At 38.6% G+C, this 25,527-nt stretch overlaps 1 protein-coding gene across 1 annotated transcript in view; it reads left to right on the forward strand.

Annotated features, from left to right (window-relative positions):
* The window catches only part of TRHDE (thyrotropin releasing hormone degrading enzyme), a 200,991-nt gene that overhangs the window by 6,555 nt on the left and 168,909 nt on the right, over nucleotides 1–25,527 (forward strand). The window lies entirely within an intron of this gene.

The following is a 25,527-nucleotide window of genomic DNA, read 5'->3' on the forward strand; positions in this document are numbered from 1 at the left end:
TAAAAAACCCTCACTTTTTGTAAAGGAATTGTACCATCAAATTCTTAAAATATTTTCTTGATTAATATTTTAAAAATTTGCTGGTCTATTTAATGATTGTGTGTATTGTTTGGGACCCTTCCTGGCGGTTTGTCTAATATTTTTAGTTTGTCTTGTGCCTTTTGTAAATGGTTAGCTTAGTAGGTGTGGTTATCTGATGAAATTTTAAACTTTTAAATATGCTGTTAAACTACACTTTGGTTTTCTTGTGAAGTTTTTTCTTGTTTTTCCTGCAGCCTTTTCATTACTAATTTTCATGAGATTATTAAAGTGGTAATACTGGTAAGGCTTCCAGTCTCCTTCCTCTGTATTGACACATCCCTTGGTGTGCTGTATGCTAGTTTAGGAGGCTGGTATAGTAATTTCTCTCTTTGATCTTTTGCTCAGGAGCGGGACTTTGCAAACTATCCAGTTCCTCAGGCTGATGGAAACCCTAAGTTTCTGAAGGTGTTTTTTGCAAATAGGGCATGATTCCAGGAGTTATGCCTTGAAAAAAAAAAACAAGAGAAAAAATCCTTTATTTATTTATGTCAGTTTTGGTTTTATGTACAAATATCAAGCTCAGAACTGTATAACAAACCAAAACATACATGAGAAATGCTGTCAGGTTAATAGAATATTTTACAGGACTGTCATCTTGATTTTTCAGGTGAACATAGAGAGAAAGCCTTCCTACTTAGTTTCTGTGAATAACAAAACAGAGCCAGTTCTGGAAGTAGAGGTCTAGACAGCAGTTTGAGCTGTGAGCCTAAGCAAAGGAGTGTTCACCTTATACTTCAGCAAATGCTGTATGATTTTGTGCTGTAGCCTGGGGGCTTGAGGAAGGGCTGCAGAGTGTTCATATCAGGAAATATCTCCTTAAGCACTTGGAGCCAGCCTGAGCACTGTGCTGCAATGGAAGGAGCTGATCCACCTTCTCTGAGCCAAAGGTGTTCTTGGCCTTCCTTGTGCCAGCCGTCAGCTCTGTACAGCCATATGATCTGGCTGAAAACTGACCTGAAAAATAACTGAAAATGTGCTAAGTTTTCAGCCAAAACAGTTGATTGATCTGACTTTTTGTGATGATGCCAGGATCCTAGCATGGATTCGAGGCTGTACTGATGGAAGGTAGACCCAGGAAGCACTGGCGTATCTCATTTAGGCTGTCCTGAATGGATCAACAAATGAGTCTTGGTTTTGTTATTGGAACAGTTGGGTGGGACACTGGGGGCTTTTCTTCAGTCTTTTTCTGCCATGACCAGCAGACTGTAGACTGTGACAGTACTCTCTGGCACCATACAAGGAAGGAATTATGACTAGGAAGTGGTTCTCCTGAGGTGCTTTAACCTATAATGATATGGAAACTGCTGAGACTTATGTAATAGTCATAGGATCATAGAACAGTTTGGGTTTGAAGGGACCAAAAGACCATAAAGACCATCTAGTTCTGAACCCCCCTGCCACAGGCAAGCACACCTTCCACTAGACCAGGTCGCTCAAAAACCACATCCAACCTGGCTTTGAGCACTTCCAGGGATGGGTCATCCACAGCTTTTCTGGGCACCCTGTTCCAGTATCTCACTGCCCTCAGAGCAAAGAATTTCTTCATAACACCTGATCTAAACCTGCCTCCTTTTGTTTTGAAACTGTTACTCCTTGTCCTGTCACTGCTGTTGGCATAAGCAAATATTTGAAAGGTGGGGGATGGAACTCAGGACCATCAATTTGAAACACACTGTAGTATTGTTGAGAGCTCATATCCTGTAGACTTTTGCTGCTTGAATATATTTGATGCCTTGAAAACAGAGGCACACTTATGTCTTGTAGACAACAATTGATAGATTTCTGCTGTTCTTGTGTTTTGTTTTTTTTCCAAAATGTTCTCAAGGCTTTTGATTTACCTGGAATCTGAACAGAAAATCCAAGTACTTTTGTTAGGAATTTTTGCTTTCTAGAGCCTTATAGTTATGCTTGTGTCTATTGTTTCAGCACGTGTAGGAGATATGTATGTATATCCCACCATCTCGACAGTACCACTGGACAGAACTTTGCCAACAATTATGAAAATTAATCGGTTAATCTTCGTGAAAACTTGGAGACCAAAATCCTACATAAATTTAGATAGTCTGTTATCCTATAAAATTGTTTGGTTAGTCTAGAGTTAGCTCTTGTTTTTTCATAAAGCCCTTATCACAGAGGTATATTAACGCTCAGGAATACTGAAATAGTTTGCACTGGGTTATTGGTTAAATATGTCTTGCTATTTTTCAGTTCCATTTGGGATCTGATCATCTTTTATCATGGTTCAATTTTGTTGAAAGAGTGTGTTTTAAGGTATGTACTCACGGCAAGTACTTCAGTTCAGAGCTGCATTCTTTCAGATGAATTGCTGAGGTAATCCATCTTTTTGAGTCTCTTATATTGCAATGCCAGGAGTTCATGGACGCTACTGAGTGCATTTGAAATCATTGGAATCCTTGCACATGGAATTTCAAATTTCTTAGTTTCCTTCAAAGCCATTTTTTACTAAAATACAGTTACCCCCACTTCCATGGCAGTTAAATGTATAATAAAAGCAAGTTTGCTTCTAAAAATGAATGGATTTTAATGAAAATTACCCAAACCTTCGTCTGAAGCATCTTGATAGGTGGTTTCTTATATTGGTGAATCTTCATTTTAATGTGTATTATATTTGTTAGTAGACACCTAAAAGACTCCATCTTGCATATACTTTTGCTTTTGTTTTGGCAGGTCTATGAACCTCGTTTTAGTTCACAAAACATTTTGGAAGGAGTAGGCTGTCCTTTCAAGTTTTGACAGCATACTAATGATTATAATCTCACTTCTCTTACATGTGACCAATATTAATATAAAGTACTGTGGTCAAAGATAGATAAACTCTGAGGAATAGAACTAGCTATGAGATAAAAAGCAGATTTCCTCAAAATTGCTTAAATGTTAATGTTTCATTTTTTCTCGAAGAATGCGACTGACCTCAAAATTAGTTTAAATTTAAACATGACATTCAATACAAGTCAAGTTTTTAATAGAAACTGCCTTTTGGAAAGCTTAGGTAGCCAATCAAAACACTTATGTGGCTATAGCATATATAATTCTTGTATGAAGATGTTATATATTCCATACACTAAAGTTAATTGGCAAAAGGGAATTAAGACAAGCAGTTATTTTTTAGGAGCATCCTATAGTGGATGTGAATCATTATCACATGCATAACTCTTTAGTCCATGTGGGTCTGTTCCAAATCCCTGCCAGATTAGGTAATTTAAAAGCAGACTTGACTTTTTATATGTATTACAGGTATATAATATGTTGTTCAGATTCAGCTGGGATTACAGAAGATCACTGCAACTGCCTTTGTCTTTAGGCAGGGACTTTGTAAAGGACAGTGGTGCAGTCATCTGTGCTGCTATGGACTAGGGAGCAGTGTAATTCTACCAGGGTGATGCCTGAGGTAATGTTGTTTGAGGGAGGAGGGGTGCCCTTGCCCTTGCAAGCAGGCTTAGCTGATCAGTGCATGGCTCTAGCAGTTGTACCAGCTGCAGCTGGGGAAAATCATGGGATCTGTATACTGTCATATTTTCACAGTACAATAATCCAGAAAACGCCACTTACCTCCACATGCTTGCTGTCTTATTTTACATCTCCTAATCATGCATCATACGTTCTTTGTTAAAGAACTTACTCTTAAAATAAAAGCAAAATATTGCTGGTTACATTGTATTGTCTGTCACGTCATCTCTGTGTCTTTCCTTCATTGGTGTCTTTATTTGTGTTTTCAATCCACCAGGCCTTTTCCAATTATTGTTGCTTTATTTTTTTCCTTGCTTGGATTAGTGCTTCTGTTCTCCAAACCCTCTGTTTCTCATTCCTTTGTCAGGTGAACATGGAAAACTCGCCATTTCCTGCATGGCTTTTCAGTGTCTGATAAGTTAATTCATTTTTTTCCCCTGTAAATTCTTTTTTTTGAATTAGTGGAAGGAGGGACCACATAATGTATCAGTGGAGATGAATGTATGGCTGGAAAAGATGTTTCTAGGAGATTTATCTTCTCCTATTCTTCCTTTTTGCTGTGGTTGGGATGTGGAGATAGGTATGGAAATAAAATGCCAACTGGCAACACTAAAGTGTTTCTCTTGTCAGGGGGAGTATCTGCTAAAAACAGAAAGAAGTGAAATCAGGAGGAATTGTGGGTGCAGGGGTTAAAGAGACAAGTGCAGGCAGTACCAGAGCAGATGGGAATGAGCAGCTGTGAAAGAAAGTGGCTATCTAGCTGTGTGGTGGTGAGTGGGTGGAGAATGCTGAAGGAAGACAGTACCCAAAGAAGAATTTTGCGTGTTTCACTTTTCCTACCCCTGCCTCTATTCCAAAATGGTGGCTGCACATTTTGCAGGACTGGCATTGTGTGCCTGACCACAGCTGGGTCTGCTGCTCAGGGTAGCTCCTCCACTGTCTGACTGAACCATGTGCATTCCATTTTGAAGAGACCTTTATGACCAGGTGTCTTTGTGTCTTGGTTTCAGCTGTATTAAATGTTATTGTAGTGCCATCAATGCTGGCAATGTCATAATACAAAGACCTTAAGGCTAAGAAAGATCTTATGATAAGAATTATACCAGAATAAAGTCAACCTTTATTGCACTGCTTTTGTTTTGATATTGCTTTGTCCAAGATGTAATTAATGTTCATGAACTCTACAGTACATTTAAGTCTTACTCTGGCCAATGAGGAGGAACTCTAATAATCTGTCTAAAGGAAAGTAAGATAATTAGTGTTTCTGTAGTGCTTTCTGGCTTGCATAGAGCCTGTATAAAGGTCCTGGCATTGAATTCTCTCAGGCATGTGCCTGGGGGGCTCACTCAGTTTGGCTTAATATAACTAAAAAAGATCTAGTGGTTTCAAAAATGGGATTCATGTAGTAATATTTGCTTGATTCTACACTGTGAAAAATTATTTTTGTCCAGGAAGAGCTAGTGAACAGTCACATAAGCAGATTTAGGTCAGGATTGGTCCATGTCCAGCAGCTTATGTTTGTTTAGTTCCAGCATGGGACTGTGGTTTTATTAATGTTCTTGTAAGACAAGATGTCTGGATATAGTACAGTGCTTTCAGCTGGACAGCTGTGTTGGGCATTCCCTTACCTGAAGTATGGTGAACAGTCTGAGGAGACTAAAGAACTGACTTTCAGTAATAGTCTAAGAAAAAGAAAAAAACCCCATGTTGATCAGCAGAATAATTTTTTTCCCAGTGAGTTTTGTCATTTGCTAATCGCTAGAAAAAACTGAAAAGATCAGTCTTGTTTAAAATAACTCTGCAATTTGGCCAGTAGCTTTTATAACATTATTTTGTATTTGAAAAATGTGTTAATATTTTTATCTAATAGCAAGAATGACTTCAAGACCAGGCAATTTCTGTCAGCTAATGACTACCTGGGTTAAAGACCTGAGACTCTTCCTTAGGCCCTCTCTTCAGCTGATGGTAGTAACTGCCAGCAAAGTCTCTTCATCAGTTGTTATTTATTCATCAGTATTTAAGCAATTAAACATGAGATAGTTCTTTGTCAGTGAGCATATTGGTTACAGCAGAATGGTTATGCTATCAAAAGTAGAACGTGTCTTCAATTAAAATTTTCTTCCTCTGCAGCCTGAATTAAAGTCCAGCTCCAGAGTTGGGCTCTACTTTTGAAGCCCTGCAAGTAACTTTTGTTAGCCCATCACTTACCACTGGGAGGCCACACGTTTATCTGATAAACAGGTAACAGCTAACACAGGAAGCATCAGGAATATTTCAGAAGCTTGGTACAATGCAGACTTGTACTATTTAATCTTTATATGTCTGTGAATCTTAAAATGATGCACATTAGTTTTTTGATTTTATTACTAATGTCCAACACTTGTTGTCTTCAGAACAGCTTTCATCAAACAGTTAAAAAATAAAATGCATTTTAGAAAGAGTGTTCTGGGAAGTGTGCAGTTATGTTGAGCTAGAAAGGCACACATGGATATAGATAGGTGTGTTTGTGCTTTCTTTTGCGAGTTTGAAATTTTCTCTGTAGTAACAATAGGCTATTCTGCAAGTATCTTTTCCTCAGTTCAGTGCTTATTAGTGTGAATTACTTCAAGTGGGAAGCTGTATTATAATACAATAGGAATACAAAGAAATTTTAGCTTTTTCAGATTCACTGCATCAATATTTGTTTACCCATTTGGTTTCAGATTTGTATATTGAAAATAACTTCTAGTTTATTAATTTTTAAATAATGTAGCTACAAAACATGCTACAAACAAAAACTTATGTGATCAGCATCCATGCTAAACTGAATATGCCAGAGAATTTGTTAAAAACATAAATTGCAAACTTGCAATCCATTGTTATTGATTTCTGGTTGAATTTGCAAGTCGAATGCACTAGGAGAACACTGTACATTTATTGTGCTTACTCCTTTAAAAATTGCTTTCTGTCAGCACTTGTAGTACATGCTGTATTTAAATGTGATATTTGTTTTACTAATGTCAATGCCCAGGTACACTCTGCAAATAATGCTATTCAATTGAAAGCGTCAAGTTTGGAAGCATTGTTTTGTTTTGTTTTAGGCTAGGAAGATCACTTGTCAGTATCTGGGGCAGTGGTGTACTTCGTATATAATAGCAAGAAGACTGTCAAAAGGCACAAATAATTTTCTTAATTTATGGCTATTTTGTAGGTTTATGTCTTGCTTGCAATTACAGTGAGAAAAAAGAGGCAGCACATGATTCCTGGCCTGATGGTTGTCAGAACAGCTTCTTAATTGTAATTCTGTACATTTAAGAGCAGTTCAGCCTGTAGCACTTCATCTGGGGTCTCTGCTGGCTAATGAAAGCAAAGAAAGGTCTGAGTCTTAGTGTTTCCCACTCTTTCCCTGCCATTTGCCCAGAGGAGAGTAGTGTGAAGTGCCTGCAGTTCCTCCTGCTTCCCACCTTACACCTTACAAGCAAGGAAAGGATGGAGTTGTAAGAGAAGACTTCGCTTTCATGTGCTAATCAACATATGCTTAGTAGTATGTGCTGTGGCAATGCAACTCATAGTCAAAACTGAACACTCAAGCTGCACTCTGCTGTGTTGTTTCATGCCTCCCTATGCTTCTTATGTTGTGCTGTCATATTTTATTTCATTAACTTACTCGTGTGTACTTAGCATCAACATGAATATTGCTCTCTGACATCCAAGGAAGTAGCAAGAGTCTATTAGTGTCTTTCTGTAAGAGTCGTGCTCTTGCTATAAAAGCAAAAGTGATGTGCCAAATAATCTGTAGGAGGTATCTCCCTCCAGAACAACGTAAAGGTGAACACATTCCTGCACCAGCCTGAACATCTGTCAGTCATGCCAGTGCTTTCCTGCATACCTACTGTAGTAACTGTGCTCTATGCAGTGAAAATGGATTACAGACTTAGCTGACATCTAGTTGAGTGACAGATAGAGTATTTGTTGATGGAGGAGAGTGATGTGTGCTTTTATTTATTTATAGACCAGTGTCTCCTCCAGGGTTTAGGTAAATTGTAATTGTATTTTTCTTAGAAGAACGAGAAACTTAGCCTGTTTGTTCACAGTTTTTATAGTCAGTGGTGAGAAAGTAACCTCTTATTTTGGGGATTCATGCCTGTTGCCAGTCCAGGCTTCCTTTTTGAGGACAGAGAGTCAGGTGTCTGTAATTTTCACCTTTTAGGCTTGCCTTTTCCTGTTGTTTTTGTGTTAGAAAATCTGCACAAATGCCACCTTATTTTTTGCCTTTGTCCCAGTATTTTTTGCTGCCTGAAGGTTTATGGTATTTACCTCTATTTTTGCTAGCAGAATACCTAGTCAATTGGATCTTCTTCTAAAGTATCGTAGGGTTGACAGAACTCTTTTGCTCTTCCGGTGGGATGCTTTCACACTTCGGGTGCCTTTTTTGAAACCTTTTTTAAATCAGGTGCTGGAATGGAATGAGGTGCTGGAGAGCAGTGCTGCAGAAAGTGACTTTGGGATCCTGGTCGATGGCAAGTTGAACATAGGTCAGCAGTGCCCTGGCAGCCAGGAGGGCCAGCCCTGTCATGGGCATCAGGCACAGCATCACCACCTGGGCAAAGGAGGGGATTGTTCCACTGTGCTCTGCGTTGGGGCAGCCTCACCTTGAATGCTGGGGGTGCCACAATATAAAAAAATACTAAACTGTTAGAGAGTGTCCAAAGAAGAGCCATGAGGGTGGTGAGGGGCCTTGAGGGGAAGCCTCGTGAGGAGTGGCTGAGGTCACTTTGTGTGTTCAGCCTGGAGGGGATGAGGGGAGACCTCATTGTGCCTTCAGCATTCTCATGAGGGGAAGCAGAGGGGCAGGTACTGATCTCTTCAATCTTGTGACCAGGGACAGGGCTTGAGGAAATGCCATGAAACTGAGTCAGGGAAATTTAGGCTGGATATCAGGAAAAGGTTTTTCCCCTGGAGTGTGTTTGAATATAGGAACAGGCTCCCCTGGGTCAAAGCACCAAACCTGTCAGAGAGTTCAAGAAGCATTTGGACAATCCTTTCAAGCACATGGAGTGATTCTTGGAGATGGTGCTGTGCAGGGCCAGGAGTAGAACTCGATGATCCTGATGGATCCCTTCCAACTCAGGATATTCTGTGAATATGTAAATGTGCTTTTCCAGGATCTAGCCTCCATGGCTTCACATATGCTTTCCTGCTATTCTTCAGGGGTGCTGTTTGCAGAGGGCAAACTGCTGCAGTGGAAATAGTGAGGCTGATTGACTGCCTTGTAGGCAGTGCTCTCATTCTCAAGTTATTCCAGCTCATAGTGGTTGCTGTGGCTGTCCAACTGCTTAAGCTCTGCACGTGGCCCCGTCCCCTGGCATGCCTCTCATGCATTTGGGTGGGGACAGGTGCCAGAGAACCAGCTCTGTTGGCCTGGTTCCACTGAATGGTACCCCTAGGAGATCCTCTGCTGCTCCTGCCTGGCAGCTTTCTGGCTGCTGCACGCTGTTGAGACCTAGCAAGAGCAGTTAGAAATGAGAACTGAGCATGTTATCTTTATATTTGGAACAGCATAATTTGAAAGCAGATTATGATTCTCTTTGAAGGGTAAATGACCTAAAGTTTATTAAAAAGTTATTCCACAGTGGATTATCATGAAAAATGTTTAGCAATGTATTTTGTTTCACAGCATGCAGTGGCGCTGTGTGGCAATGTGGGACAGAACAAAAAGACTAATGCTTTATTTATTTGAAATGACTGGGTGGGGGAGAGGATAAGAAGCAAAAGGTGCTTATTAGCATTTACCTCTGGGGGTACCCGCACTTTTTTCCCCTCTCACCTCCCTTTTCCCGAGCGTGGTGATAGTTTGGTAGTCACAGCAGCATGGAACATCAATTAAGAGTTCATATCCTCAGGATGGCAGGTAGTACCTCCGTTAATAAAGGTAAAAGGGAATAAAAGGTGGAGGAAATAAAAGGTGGAGGAGGAAGAAGGGAAATGGATTCCTATAGAATAATTTCAGAGAAAGTACACCTACTGAATCATTTGCATACCACATGTGTTTCTTGTAGCTCTTCAATCCCCTGGCTAAATAAATCACAGACCATTGTTGAACAATAAATAACATCATGCTGTGTTTTGTTTTACTGAAAAGTGTTCCTATATGTTTGAAATTTGATAATGTTGTTGTAAGTTCATTGTTGCACTTTAAATACCATGGGGAAAAGGGAAACTGATTTATACCTGATGAGAAAGTTTGATAGTTTTGTTTTTTTTGTCTGATACTTGGATGTCTGTTTTTTAGGTAGAAGCCCAAATGTCAGTGAGCGATAAGATGTACTGCTTCATTCAAAGTCATATATATGAATGCATGTGCATTCATAAATAGATTTTTGGCTACTGCTGCCCAGAGATGACATACATCTGTTTTTTTTTTCCTCTCACAAGACTAGATGAATAATTCTTCTCATTCTTCTCTCAATTTCTTACTGAAATTCTACTAACAGGATTTGGGGGATGGAAAGGGAATGATGGCCAAACTTGCTTTTCTTCTTATTATTAATCTTTGCTTTTTATTCCTTAGCAATTCTGTATGTTTAAAATGTTAAATAAGCAGTTAAAGTAAAAGAACAGAGTGATCACAGGGAATATCTGATTTATTTCAGTCCAGAGTACTTTTACTATACAACCTTTCTGCAATAAGCACCAGCAGAGGTAGTAGTAGCATTCTGCCCTTCTTTGGAAGTCTCCTATCATGCCATGCTTAGGTTCTATTCAATCTTTATTGTGATCTCTTGTTATAGCTGTAGAAAGCAGAGTGGTTGTTTGTACTTGTGCTCTATTTAACTTCCTCTGGGGCTGTTGAATGTTTATTCTTGAGCCAAGACCATTAGGCTGAAGTGGAAATTTAGACAGTTAATATGAGCCATTCTAAAATAGCTTAGCAGTCACCTGCTGACCCTGATGATCACTTAAAAAAAGGCTTTAATAGGCAGAGAATTAGGAAATAGACTGTATTAACTTTCCTACTTAAAAATATTACATCTGTTGTGGACAGCATAGCGATGAGTATATTGAAGTTAATAGGCCCCAAGAGAGCAGAAAGATGAATCCTTTGGGAATATGTATCTTTATGTATTTTTAGTTTTTAGAAGAAGGAGGGTTGAAACTTTTCATTTTGCCTCTGTGTTGCTTGGCTTGTGATGATCCACAGAAGACCTGTCATTCACAGTTGCTGAGGCAAGTGCTGTATAGTTTGTCTGCCAGGTGAGCTTATGTAACTTCTGTCCGCAGGAAATATGTGCGGCATACAGAGGAGATTGGGTAGCAGCTTAGAGTTAAGATCCTAGTGCAAACCTCTTCAAAACAGTGGTGTGTAAAGCATAAAGAGGCTTGAAAACTGAAAGGGGATGAAGAAGGCCACCCCTCAGAAAACTTGGGACTCCTTGCTATGAAAAAACTTTGAAATGCTGAACTAGCTTGGAACATGAGAGCTGCTTGAGCAGCAGAAAAAGTTCAGCAAAAGCATAATTTAGGTATGGAAATGAACATCAGTAATTTGCATGGTTACAATAGGGCGTATTATAACATTTGTCTTTACTACAAAATACTTTGATGAATCACGCATGACTAGAAATGATTATACTACCATGAAGTATTGTGAGGATAAAAAGGATCTCTGAATCATAGTGCAGCTGGTAGTGCAGAGTTGCCTGGCTTCACAGTTCTGTTATTCAGGGTTGATGGCTAAGAAGAAATATCCTGAGTGCTGTTTTGTATGTACATTTGTGCTTTAGCAGCATTTGAAGTATTTAAATACATTTAATTATACATTCTGTTCCGTAACTGATCTCACCAGTACAATGACACCGTGCATTACCTACATGAGGAAGTCCGGAGAAGAACAAAACTGATTTTCCAGCAGAATCTATTTGCTCTGAAAGATGCTTCCTCTCAAATGCAGACATGATTTACTGATGCTGGGATGTTTTCATTAAGTGGAGCTGTTGTTGTAATTACAATTACAAGTTGAAGTGCTTTTCCATATTTTTAGAGTTCTGTCACCTGAACTTGGACAAGCTCTGCTTTATCTAACATTTTCTAACCACAGATTTTAATATCCTTTTCTTGCTTTTTTGGTGAAAAGAAAGGGCTTCTAGTCACTTCAGGCTCACCATCTTTCAGGTCTGAAGAATTGTGTGTTTTCCATTCAGCAGACTAGGTTCAAGTAGTGCTGCTGAACCATAGTGCTGGTTTTTGGCTTTTCTCTACCTCTGTCGAGGTTGGGATTGAAGCTCTCGAGATGATATTTTGCGTTCAGGCTTAGATGTTTATTTTTTCTTATATATATTACAGTCTCACTGGCAGTGAGTTCTGCAGTGTTTCACTAATAAGGTACAAAATGGCTAACTATCTTTCGTTACAAGGTCTTTTAAGGCTAACCTATCCAATTAAGAAAGGACACCTAAATTATTTTCACTTTTAACCCAATAGCTAACTAATCACTTGAAATCCGCAATGCAGACTTTTTTGTCCAATTACAAAATACCACGCAAACCCATGAAGAAGAAGAAAGAAGAAGGTAAAGAAGGACCAGTCTCCACCCTAAAACATCCATCTTGCTGTCTATATGTTACTATATCCTAAAACCTTAAACTCTTAAGTTTTCCACCCTGTGGTATTACTTCTGATCAGACTAGACACCTGTACATCCCAGTACTGTCAATCAATTTTGGAAGCCTTCTCCATGGCCTCAGGTCAAATGCAGTGCTCTCCTGGGAGTCAGAGTCTGTGAGCACAGTAAGTCTCAAATTCTCAGCATCTAGGACTCCAACACCACAGATTGCATTTCATCATTGTGAATAAAGCAGCATAGCTGAAAGCTACTACTGAACAGGAACAGGCTTGTGTTGTTCCTCTTGTCCTTTGCCTGCACACTTTGCTGTATCATTTCTGTCAAATCTAGTGATCTGTGGTTGGACAGTGAGCCTACAATTGTCTAATGGAAAACTAAAAAAATTTAATGACCTTTTGACTGAACCATCTCATCCAATATGTGGATAGTCTGTGAGTCTAATTTGAGAGAAGGAACTGCACAACTGTCCTTTTTAGTGGTATGCTGTCATAAATGTGGAAAAAGACCAATATAAAACTCTATGAAGATATTTTGCCACTCTTGATGACTCGTGGAGGTGTCATTGAGAAATATGACTAACCATAACTCTCTAACTTTGTGAAGCATCCCTCTAACCATGAGTATTTCCCATCCAAGCTGTTGTCATTATTGCCCAGGTGGAAAAGTTAATGCCAGTGTTTGGTATGTTGAATTACAAACAAGCTCATTCAGAAGAGTGAGATGTTACCTTTCCTCTGTTTGTACCTCACCTTCCTGATTATTAAGAACCCGTTATCATTTATTTTCTGACGTCTAGCTGGGTTGGTTACTATATTGAAGGAAAATGTCCTGTTATCCACAAGGCAGAGGCACTGTTTAAAGGACCCACAGCCAGAGCTAGTCTTTGAGTCATGTTAGTTTACACTGAGATTTTTCCCCCCAATATTTATTAAAAAAACACAACTAATGTAAAAAGAGACACAGAAGAAAATATTTTGCTTTGTTCTATATGGAGACCAGTTTAGAGAAGACAGTCAGTGGAGTATTACTCCTAAACTCTAGTTTGTTAGTGACCCTGACCTGGAGTTGTACATGGGCTGCTGGCTTAATAGCTGCTGAAGGGTCTGCTCTCTGTGAATGTGCATTATCTGGATTGGAAGCTGTTGCACTTCACACTCTGACAATCGGTGGCAGCAAGATCTGTATTTTACTTACATGTCTCATTTACTTAAATGCATTTATTCCACATTTTCATTGTCTTCTCTCTCTTTTTTTCCTGTGACGATCAATGACTGTTCTCACGTTGCTGTGTACCAGTCCTGAGTCTATAGATGGTTTAGGTGTCCTTTTTCAGAACTCAAAAGTACTTAATCTCTCTTTGCATGGGATTCACTTCCCATCTCTTTCTATTCTTATCACCGTTCTCTGTGCATTTTAAGTTCTATACTGTCTGTTTGAAACACTGAACGAGAGAGAGGGGTGGTGTAACAACTGCCTACAATGCTCACAGTTGATATGCTTGTGTTTGTTCTGTGCCATAATAATTTTTTTGGGTTTTTTCTTTCCTTAATCAGTTGTAACTTTGTGTTTGCCTGTTGAATATCTTTTGAGTACTGAGCTGACATTTTCAGAGAGATGGTCATGGAGATTCCCAAGAATTCTTCCCTGAGCTATAGCTAATGTAGACTACAAATGCCTATGCATAGTCAGGGTTATGTTTTTCTGTTTACATGTCTTTGCACTTACTGATGTTAAATTTCTTCCACTGGTTTACCAACCAGACACTTGCTGTCACGAGATTCACCTGCAGCATTTTGTACATATGTCTGTTCTGAATAATTCTGTATAGACTGAATGCTTTTCTTGTTATTTGTCCTCATCGGTTCTGGACACATTCCTTATTGCTTATCTCTGCTGGTGTGGCAGGATTCATGACACTCAGAAGAGTTCATGACTGACAAGATGATGGCAGTTGCCTGTTCTTTTTTATGGCAGGGAACTTGTGTGGAAGATAACTAAAATCTCTTGCTGAAAAACATGCTGGTAGTGCGATAATATACATGCTTAATCAGGTGAATAGAGAATATAAAGGTGGTTGTTGTTAGAAGTCATGGGTAGTTACAGTTCAGATTACTGCTATGTGAGAAATCGGATAACATTAGCAGTGGCAGTAGTTGTGCTGAGATTGACCAACATCTTCAACTCTTCTGAGTGCATTTTAGCCAGTATATCTGTTCAGGAATATTCTGAATCCTTCTTTAGGTTCTGTTAACTCTGTTGAACAGACTGGCTTTGCCTGACAGCAGAGGTACAGATACCATCTTGTGTGCAGACATGAACAGCGTAGAGACCTTTGGGATCTGAAGTGCAACTGAAGTGTCTGCTTTGTCAAGCATCAGCTATAGAGTTTCGACTGTAATTCTGTTTGAACAAATTTTCATTCCACTTTATTTCAAGAGGGATGTATTGTCTCTCATGACATTAAATACTTAGGTTTTGTTTTGGTGAGAAACACAATTACAGCAGTCCTGATTCAGTAGTAACAAACCAATAATGGCAAGTTCAGCTGGTGAGTTGATAGTTGTCAGTTGTATGCACATCGCTGGTGAGATGTTAACACGTAAAGGATAAGTACCATATATCTAGGAAGATTTTTTCTTTATATTGCCATTTCTCTTGATTTTTATGGAATGCTAGTAATCTAAAAGTATAACAAGTTGAATGCAAAAAAAAAGTCATAGCTCTGGTATGTGGAAAACTGCGTTTCTTTTTTTTCTTCTTGTTTTTTTATTTGTTTCATTATTTGTTTAAATGTCCAAGGCTACAGTGACAGGAATATAATTTCTGTTTTTAATGGGAAAGATATTAGAACCATGAGTGAAATATCATTCATTGTTTGAAAGTCTGTCTGTTCTAGAGAAGGACCGCCAGTGAAGTATTTAACTAATCTTTATATACCCGGACAATGCCAAATATACAGCTTCTTTGGAAACCCCAAAATGGAAAAAGTTGGACCTTCCATACCTGAACTTTTAATCTGAAAGAGGTTGTCTGCGGCTTTGTACCATTTTCTGCTCATCAGCATTCAGCAACCCTGCAGGATAGAGGAAAAGTACAGAAGCATACGGAAAAGATAAAAGGAGACTGGGAGCAGAAAAGATAAATGACTTTGCCGTCAGTGCAGTATAATGAAAATCAAATCACTGCTTGGCAACACACAATTGCCTGGTATGGCTAACCCCAGTCAGTGTTTTAAATAAAGTACATGCCTTTTGTATTTTATTCTTGTATTTATATAAAGAAAAATTACTTTGTTATTAGTTGATTGCAGGGGAAATAGATGTCCTGATTCTGTAAAATCCTAAGAATGAGTGTGACTTACATGTTTAGTGCCTCTTTAGATATTGGCTTTACCTTGGCAACAATGAAATTCCATTACTGGCAAAGCCCGTTTCAGCCACTCTTACATTGTTTTGGGAGGGTATAAAAAGGATTCTGCATATAGGATACATTAATCTTAAAAGTGTAAAGGAATTATTTGTTTGATAATGCATACAAAGGATATCCAGGAGTTAATGAGCTGCTAGGTTCTGTTTTACTGTGCTCACCGCTGCTCACAATCCTTGCTGGCCTGGCAGGCATTGGCTGGATAGGATTGTCCAGTGTGGCTCCTTTCTGTAGACTCAGTGTTGCTGAGCTGCCATCTGCCACCAGCTTGGTCAACACTGTTGATGGTAATGACTGGAGCTGATGATTCCCAGTGGGACCAGCTAACCATGCTCTATGATTTTATACCTTTGTGTTGGTACTTTCTTCTTGAATCCTTGGCGTAATGATGGTGTCTCAATAATCTTAAAGTCTGTAACTTTCTGTACTGACAACAGTCTGTAACTGTTACCTCCTTCCAGACTTCCTTTCAACTCTCTTTCTGTAGTTACACAGCTAGGCAATACCAGAAACGGACCTGGGCGTGCAGGCAGCTGAACCTCTGGGTGGTGAAAGCAGAGCTACCACTTAGGGTTATAGACTGTAGTGGTGGCATCTACATGACCAAGTTACACTGCAAGTGAAAGTAGTAGTAGTAGTAAAAAAAAGTAATTTTTGAAAACTTACCAATTTCATTTTGTCAAAAGAAATAATAAAAGTGAATTTTTTGTTTTGTTTCCAAATAAAATGTTTCAAGTTAGTATGCATTAGCACAGTGCTGTATTGTTTGTGGTAAACTCACAATGGAAACAGAATTCATTTGAGAATATGCCTACACTGGAATCAAAACACAGAAAGAAATACACAACAACTCTGAAAGACTTCTGCAAACTTGCATTTTGTTCCCGATTGGGTCTGACAATGTATTTTTAATGAAGTCTTGAACATCTGCAAACTGTTTGCAAGCTAGAATTTTCTTCTTGAATTCCACAGCTGACTGTGGAATCACAGGCTGTGTAATCATGGATGCTATGTCTCCACAGTACCTATTTGCAATATAGTAATATAATAATCATAATAATAGCAACAATGAAATCCCTTTCCTCCCAGTTAAAATTCAACATTCTGGATAGCATTTCATATTAGTATAATGTGCTGCTGGTTGTTTATGATGACTCAAAATTACTGCAAATGCCCTCTAAACACCTTGTACTGCTGAAAATACATTTGTTTTCTGGGTTGTTCTTCTCCAGCTTCTTCATTTCAGTAAATGAATCTCAGAATCCACAAGTGTACAGGAGACTTCTGAACCAGAGCTCTCTTTCTTTTCAGATTAGATTACAATATAGAAACCTATTGGGAACTCTGGTTTTGTGTCCACAGAATGATCTTAATTTCTTGCTAACTCTTATCAAAGGAATTAAATGAGTCAGAAGTGTTCACAGGGTGTTATTATTTAATCCATTTCTTAACTTTCTAAATATTTGTGTTAATATTGATTGTTGTAAGTTTTAAATCCTTGAATATGTTCACATGAATGCAGAACAATATGCAGCTAGGAAAACTGCTGTCATGTAAACTAGCAGGGCTTGGTAACCTACCCACTAAGGTCAGGTCTAGAAATACCACTGATTTAATTGGAGAGACTGTATAATTGTGACAATGCTGTGTAATGTGGGACTAAACGCACTGCAGATCAGCTCCTAAGACATTGCAGTGCTCAATGCAGAGAAACCCTTAAATTTGTATTTTCTCTCTTAGTTTTCTTCTGAAGCTGCAGGACCAAAATGGCAGGAAGGGCTATCACATTTTTTTGATTGCTGTGCTTACTGGCTTTCTTATGTGAATAACGTTGTAAATTGATCTGTTTCCATAATTCCCAAGCCTTCAGTGACCTAGGAGTTGGAGTGTGTTCCAAAATATCTGTACTTCCCTCAGTGTGACGAAGATGCTTTGGTTTTTATGAGCTTAGAGGCCACCACCTATTAAATTGTTTTTTTTTTTTTTTTTTTAACATTCATAGAGCTTTCAGGATGCCTATTGCTGAAGAGTCTGAAAGGCCTTTAGCTGTCTCAGCACAAATGGCAGTAAAAATCAACATTCGAACAAGAGTAATTTCTCAGTCTTGAGTGTGCTTTGCAGAATGTGCATCTGTGAAATTTGGGTCAGAGAAGATCATTGGCATGGCCTTGGCTGCTGCTTAAGGGTCTTTGTTACAGTGTCCAGATACAGAAAGTAATGGAGAAGAGTGTGGAGAATCGTGGCTCTTCAGTTAACTTGCAGCTATTTCACAGCCCATACTTGACCCCATTCCTGTGTTGGTGTAAAATGAATGAAGCTCATCTGCTCTTTTTAGGGAGATATGAGTAATTCTCAGTGGAGTACAGTGCAAGTACAAGCATGAGGATTCCTTAATGGGATCTAGAATGGAAAGTGGGATAGCATTGTCAGCAGAGCATCTGTCCCAGGTCATTTGCTGTGGTGCAAGTCAAGATTTATTAGCTCAGACACAGCTCTGCCTGTGCCATACACTTGTTTCTGAGCGGTGGAGGATTGTAGGGCACAGCGATGCTGGTGTGCCTGCCAGCTCCTTTGTGCCATGCTCTGCTGTTGAGAGGAGCTCTCCTCACGAACAAGGTCAGTTGAAGCTGCTGAAGTTGCTATCATCTTTGTGTGTCTTCTCCTTCAAAAACTTGCCATTTTATGAGCTCACCACCTAGAGGCCTGTAGTGATGTTGTGGTTAGTTAGGTTTCTTTTTTTGTGAGTGAATCGGACCCTTTCATTTTATCAGGGGAAAAAAAAGGGGAAGTTTTCTAATAACCGTTTAACATAATCTGTCGCTACTGACCTTTCTTATTTTTTTTCATGAACAAGGTAAAATGCAGTAAAAGTCAGGAGACCTGTATGGATTTGTAGATGTAATGCATGGAGGTGCATGGGCTGGGTAGCATTTGGGAGGCCCTGAAGTACAGCAGCTAAAGTTAGCTGTCTCATAGCCTTAATCCCTTGGGTTGGGTTAGTGAGATTGACTGGTCCTTGAACCAGGGAACATTTTAAGCTTTGGCCTTCCATTTAAGAATGAGTCAGTCAGCACTGTGAGTAGGCAATCCAGCAGCAATACTTCTCCCTGGGATTTCTTTCTTACTCCCTCATCTTTTTTTCCCCCTTGCTCTGCCTAATAGAAAATGGCAGCTTTGAACACTCTCATGGGAAAAGTATAGTAGATATTTTAGAGGCAGTAGCCTCTGCTTGAGAGCTTTAGGCAAAACTGGCAGCAGAATATTAGTAAATTATATTTATGCAAATGTTTTTCATAGAAGCTTCTGGTAGCAGTTTCCTTCACTTTGTAGACTGATCTGAAGACTCTCAAATTTTTATAGTTTAATTTTCTCAGCCTGGCACCTCTGGTCTGCTTTTGTTCTTAGTAGTCTTTTACATGTCATATTAGTGACTGTTTGTTTCTTATGGAAATCAGATTTTCAAGCTCAGGGATTCCAGTCCTCACTGATACTTTTTTGCATTTTGATATTAAGAGTACATGGACTGCGGGACAGGTCTTGTCTTTCATTGTCCTGCCAACAACACTCAAACACCAGAAACTTTGGGGGAAAGGGCTATTTGATGTGCTGTTCTGATATGTTAAACTTAGAGGAGCCTTCCTTACAAGGTCCCATTTTATCCTTTCTAGTGCTTTTATCATATGGAAGCTTCCAAAAATTTTTGTATTTTTTTGGTGTCTGCTTGCTTAAGTGCACAAATGGTGTTGTTGCCCATGCACTGTTGATACTGCTGCAGTAATTGCTCGTAATGATTGTTAATCTGCACATCCTCTAGTTGTAGACATAGTTTATGCTGTGCGTAGAGATATGAGAGGAGCAAATAAAGGCTGCTATTTTAAAGGTTTAGCTTGCAGTGTGCAGTCAGGGTATGTCTCATGAGAGGAGATGCTATCTTAGACTCTAAGAAAGTGTTAAAAAGAGAGAGACTAATGAAGCTGTTATATTGATGTGAATGTCAGCTGGAAGCTAAGCAAGGGAATAGCATTCTTCATCAGCTAGAAAAAAGAGAAGGAAGGACTGTTCAAACAACAATGATTTGCTCCTCTGTCAGCAAAGAAACATATTTGTGCAGTCTATTTTATTATGCTAGGAACTGAAGTAATGATGGTGGCAAAAATGTTTTTGTATTCCTATTTCCCTAATTGACATGCTATTTAAGACTTAAACCTTTAGTGCAAGTTCAGTTTTGCCTGAGATATGATCACTGTGCTTGATACCAGGTGTCAGAAAATTTTCTCTTCTTTCCATCTTCCCATAATCCATTGGACCATGTTGTTGCTTTGAAAGGAGTTGCCTTGACTTTTTTGTTAGGAAGGGTTTCTTCTTCTGCCTTAAACACTCTATTTTAATCTAATTCTAACCAGCACGTTGATATGAATGAAGAGGTCAGCTCTCAGCAAATTGTTTTGTTTTAGGAAACTTCTGTGATAGTCACCCAGACCTAGTTTAACCTCAGCTGCTTAGCTGACTGGGTGGCTGTTTGGATGTAAAACAGATGTGGTGTTTGAGCTGTGACTGATGAGAAAGCATTAGCAAATTGACCTTTTCCATAGGCATGCAGAGGACATTGCTGTTTAACTTACGTCTTCCTGATAGGGAATATGTCCTTAGTAGTGCAAGTTTTAAGGTGAGGAAAGTAATTTGAATGATAAAATGTGCAAAAATATTTTTCGTAATCATCTGAACATTTCATATATTGGAAGGGATTTGATTAATAACCCTGTGGTTAAACATTTTATAGTACTTTAATTAAACAATTCATGTTACATCAATGTGTATTTTTTAGACTAAAACCAGCATACTTCAGAGTCATCACATTTACTTGCTTGAGTTTGTATGTGTCAGAGTACTTAAATTTTTCAGCTTCTTCTGTCTTGAGGTCCGGTTTGGTACTTATCTGTGTGTCCTGGCTAGTGTTCAGGTGGTGAACCACTTTCTTTCCTGGTTGTGGCTTTCATCTTTCTCAGGTGAGAGTCCTGACGCAGGAATAAGTTTCTAATTGATTCAGCCCAATTTTTTGTTTTCTCTATTTACAATTGTAATTTGCCTTTGAAGTTTTTTTCCTTTGTTGGTTTTCAGTTTTCCACTGAGATTGTTGTTCTCAGAAGGGGGCTGAAATCCTTCCAGTTGGAGATGTTAATGACAGATAACTACCTCTCTCATAATTTGCCCACAGTTTTGTCAGAGGCTAGTTGAGCAAAAGTGTTTGAATATTATTAGAGCATTTAGCTTTTTTTTTGTTTTATTTTTATATTGTTCTGTCAGTTTGGAGATTTAAAAAAAAGATTTGAAACATTAATTGAGAATGAAAACCAGAGCTCTTAATGAAGATTTTTAGTGGATTTTAGTGTGTCTTCATACAAAAAGTTTGATTTCTTGATTCCCTGTTTCATGGTTTATGGTTTTTCTTTTCACTGGTCTAGTTGCTTGTTTTTTTGCTCCTTTTAGCCTGAAGGAGCTCTCACTATTATTATGGTTGTTGCTCTTATTTGGTGTAACCTGTTTCTGGTTGTGTTATGGCTTTTGTACCAGTCAGAGCACAAAATCTCCCATGTGCATATTTTTCTCCCTCCTAAAGGCTAGGTACAGTTTTTCACAAAATCTCCAGCTCAATGCAGCACAGTGCAGACTTGTCTACAAAGTACTGTGTTTCCTCAATGCCAACAAGTTCTATAGGATATTTTAAAATTTAGCACCTTATAGCTGTGATCTGTTTACCTTGCAAACAGTTTTTCTATTAAGTTTACATGTAGCTCACAAGATACTTTGCTGTGTTCCTCTTACTTATTGCTGCTGTTACAAAGCGATGCAAACAGTAAATGCTCTTGAGGTCACAGGTGAGCTGTGCTTCTGCTTTGCTTTCCTTGCGATTGTATTTTGTCAGTGGTTCCCTTTAGTTGCCACAGCTTATTTTTTTTTCCTGATACTGATCAGGATTATTGCAAACATATGATCAGTAGGGTGAAACATATATATATATACCAGACCTTGTTTACATTATGGTTGTGCAGATTTATGTGGAACAGGACAGTATTGACATGCATTCATCTTTGGTTTGTCATAGACAGTCTGTCTCTATCTCCTCACGTCTTTTTTTGTTATGCTCTGGACAAGTACATCACTTTACTCAGTAGCCGTTTTGTAGGGGACCCTTATGTTGACATCTCTTGAGGTAATTAATTTAAAAGTAAAATACTTTAAAGTGAATAATAAAATAACCTTTGCCTTTAAACAAACCTAAATAAGTCTTAGCATGGTAGCCACTGGTAGCAAAAGGTGTTATGGGAGTGGGATGGTTACTCTTAGACATGAGTTAATGTGGGGAACTTCAGTGTTCAGAATGCTTACAAGTTAAGCAATTTTGAGAATACAGGTCTACAGTTTGCACTGAAGTTTGGGTTTGGATTTTGAAAACCATGTTGTGACTGAGGAACCTAAAAACAGGATTTAATTTTTTTTTTATATTTATATATATATTTATATATAGAAAAAGTGGTGTTTTTCAGAAAAAGTATTTTAGGAATAGTAATTTGTTGATTTATGGTGAAAAGATATTTCATCAGTTTGGGGAAGTGATATTCAAGTTCTATTTCTGGCTCTTTTTTAGACTTTCTTCCTGATATTAAGCTCATCTTTCTGTAACTTTCATTTATAAAATGGAGATGGTAACAGTTCATTTTCCCCATGTTTTGCTTGTTACTCTTTAGGCAGAACGACTGACAATAACAAACATCTCTTACTTCTGCTTATGTAGTTGACTAAGCACAGGGGGATTGTGCTGTCATATTGACAGTCTCTAGGCAATGCCAAAATATAAATAAGCAGTTACGGTTTTCATATTATCATTTCAAATGAAATTACTCTAAGGTGACATCTGTGTGCCTGTGACAAAGCAGTCTCTAGCCAGGTGAAATTGGGCAGGCTATAGGGCTGCTGAACTTTGTAGGCCCCTGGTTAACACTTTGTTTAAACTTATGTACTTCTTAAACTCTTCTTTTTTTTAACCAAAGTAAGTGAAATACTATTTATGAATGATGTGTGATATGAATGCTTTGACTATAAAATAGCTAATAAGTAGTACTTGAAATAAGACAATTCAGTTCAGTCCCTGGCCAACCAAAGGAGATGAAAATAGGTGTTAATTGTTGGGATACATCTACCGCAAATACTTTTTTTCCGGAGGAAAATGCTGTTCTCACATCATCTTACTACTGGGGTTGTGATACAGAACTTTGTGTAATAGTTAAAAAATGTAAATCTTCACGCTTTGTTAACTTGAAGCTATGTTGATTTTTCACCATCTGCAAAGGACTGGAAGGAGCTTTAACCACTGTGAAGCTCAACAATTTAAACACTGAAGTCCTTACAATAGCACTTCGGAAGAACTTGAACCTTGTTTGTGGGTTGAAGTTCTGTAATAATAATTTATCTGTAAGCAGTCTGTTGTGGTCCTCTCTTCTCTCCACACATGCTTTCTCATGCTGTTTTGAGTACTGAACTCCTGGTGGAGTAAGCTGGGCTGCCTGGACACTCCCCACCTGGCATAGTTAGCTGACTCACGATGCTGTGAGAGGAGATGAAGTCCAGTGCTGATGTAATAGAAGAGTTGAGCAAATGACTGAATATGTGGTGGTGAGATTGTGGCAGTCTTAGTTGGCTGAAATGGCTATGAAATGGTGTCTGTAATTACATTTGTTCTACATTAGTTGTTAACATGTTCACTTTCTGTCCCTGAGCCATTTCAACAAGATGATAGAGATTCTAAGTGCTCTAAATTAATCTTAATGGCACTGTGGTCAGTGACATAGCCAGTATTTTATTGTATGCCAGCTGAGCACTGGTTGGATTTATATGTGAGTGCAGCTCATTAACTTTGCAAAGTATTTTATGATCTCAAGTTAGAAATTTCAGCATGTCTGCATGACAATTTTGCCTCCTCGTGGAATATATTGTTGCACCTTTGACTGGAACAGTTGCATTTGTTTTGGTTCAGATGAGGATGAGGCAACTAGATGCTAAGTAAACATGCTAAGTCATGTTTATTTAGAAAGGGGCTGCACAAAACTATCCCCCCTCGTTTACAACTCTAAAAATACCTGGCAGTCTTTTTGCTTAATATTCCTTATTTGCTCACTGTCACCTGGAACTCCTGAACTTTCTCTCACTTCTTTCTCCTTCAGGGTCATGCTACAAGTTTTTGTCCAAGAATATAAATTATTTCTGTTCAAAGCCTCTTTCCTTTGCTCTGCAACAATGTTCTTCCCCCCCCCGCAATGCTTGCATTGAGTTCCCTGAGACATCTCTCTACCACTGTAATTCCCTCAGTGACCATTTATTTCATTTACACTTTATTTTTAGTAATGGCTTCTCTTATTTTAGCTGGTCTGTTAACCGAGTCTGGAGTGAGGATTCCAATATGATATTTGCTTACTATAAAAAAGAGTTCCATCCAATCTCTAGCAAAGGTGTTTCCTAAGAAAGTATCGGGTCATTGAATGCTCATTGATTTCAGCTAACTCTAAGACAGTTCTTCAAATCCTTAAACATGTTTTGTTTTATTTGTATTCAAAAAAGGCTCAGTGCAGTGCTGTGTGTGACTGCTCAGTTTGGAGTAAAATCATCCTTTAAAGGTGAGCTGTTCCCTCCGTATTCAGTAAGCACATTTCATTATCATGCAGTCTTTTTTGAGTATTGCCCATGATGAATAATGAATAGGAGATTGGAACAAGGCATTCTTCTGTAATTTCTTCCCATTATCACATCTAACTATGTTCACTACAGCAGAATTGATATTTCAATACAGCTACCTCTCTCTCTCTCCTTTACTTAATAATGTTGTAAAATTTATTGCATTTGCACCACACAAAACTTGTGGAGGTATGTGCACGTGCATGTGAAACAATTCATACACATTCTTAGCGGAACCTGGCCCGTAGCTTGTTTGTGTGTGTAGTGAACTGTTACTTATTTTGAATTTATCACATTTTAAAACCCATTTGAGATACAATGCCTTGATTGCAGAAGTGATCCAGGGAGTTCACAGCCGAGGCTGTTGGATCCAGACATATGTCTGCTGTATTAAATGTGTGATGTGACCATATCTTTATCTCTGTAACAATAGTAAAAACAATACCTGTGCCTAAAAGAGTCAGTGAGCAAAATAATTATAAAATATTTCAGATTATCAAGTAAATTGAAGCTTCTAAATATGGAGACAGTGCATGTGTTTTTTAGCTGAGAGTGTTGCTGCTGAAGTTGCTGCAGATGAAATAAAGAGCAAAACACTATTAATCTACCTTTATAAAATTTGTGAGTGCTGCTGTATTGAAATGTTAGGGACTTCTATAACATGTATGTTTGAGGTTAAACATGTATTTAAAATTAAACTAAGACATAAGCCCTTTCTGAACTGAGATTTTAAAATCATTTTAATATCGCAAATATACCAGTGCTGGACTGAGCCTGTGGGTATAGTCACACAGAGAACTGGAGCTTGTCTGGAGGGGCCTCCCAAGAGCAGTGCTTTATGTGGAGTCTGCTGGCTTTGAGGAAGGGATTAAAGAACAGACATTATTCCCAGGATGGCTTTGCTGACACCAGTTGATGAGCAGAAACATCTGTTTGATAATGGGAAAGCACTCCAAGCTCCTTTACAACACCTGACAAAGTTACTTTTAATTCTGTGTGAAGTAGGTGGGAGGGATAACTATCCTTAATTGTTAAGTGGATTCCTGTGTTGATACAAGGTTACCTAATCCATGCTTGCCTGAGAAAACAAGATTTAGGGTTGTCACCAGACTTAGGCTCAGTTTCCATACCCTCGTTTGCTCTGTTCAGACTTAAGTACATGTAGCAAAATGGATCAAAGACAGGATAAAGGAGAGGGGTACACCTAGACATTAGCAAAACAG

This window comes from Passer domesticus, chromosome 5 (assembly GCF_036417665.1).
Source record: "Passer domesticus isolate bPasDom1 chromosome 5, bPasDom1.hap1, whole genome shotgun sequence".
NCBI classification, from domain to species: Eukaryota; Metazoa; Chordata; class Aves; order Passeriformes; family Passeridae; genus Passer; species Passer domesticus.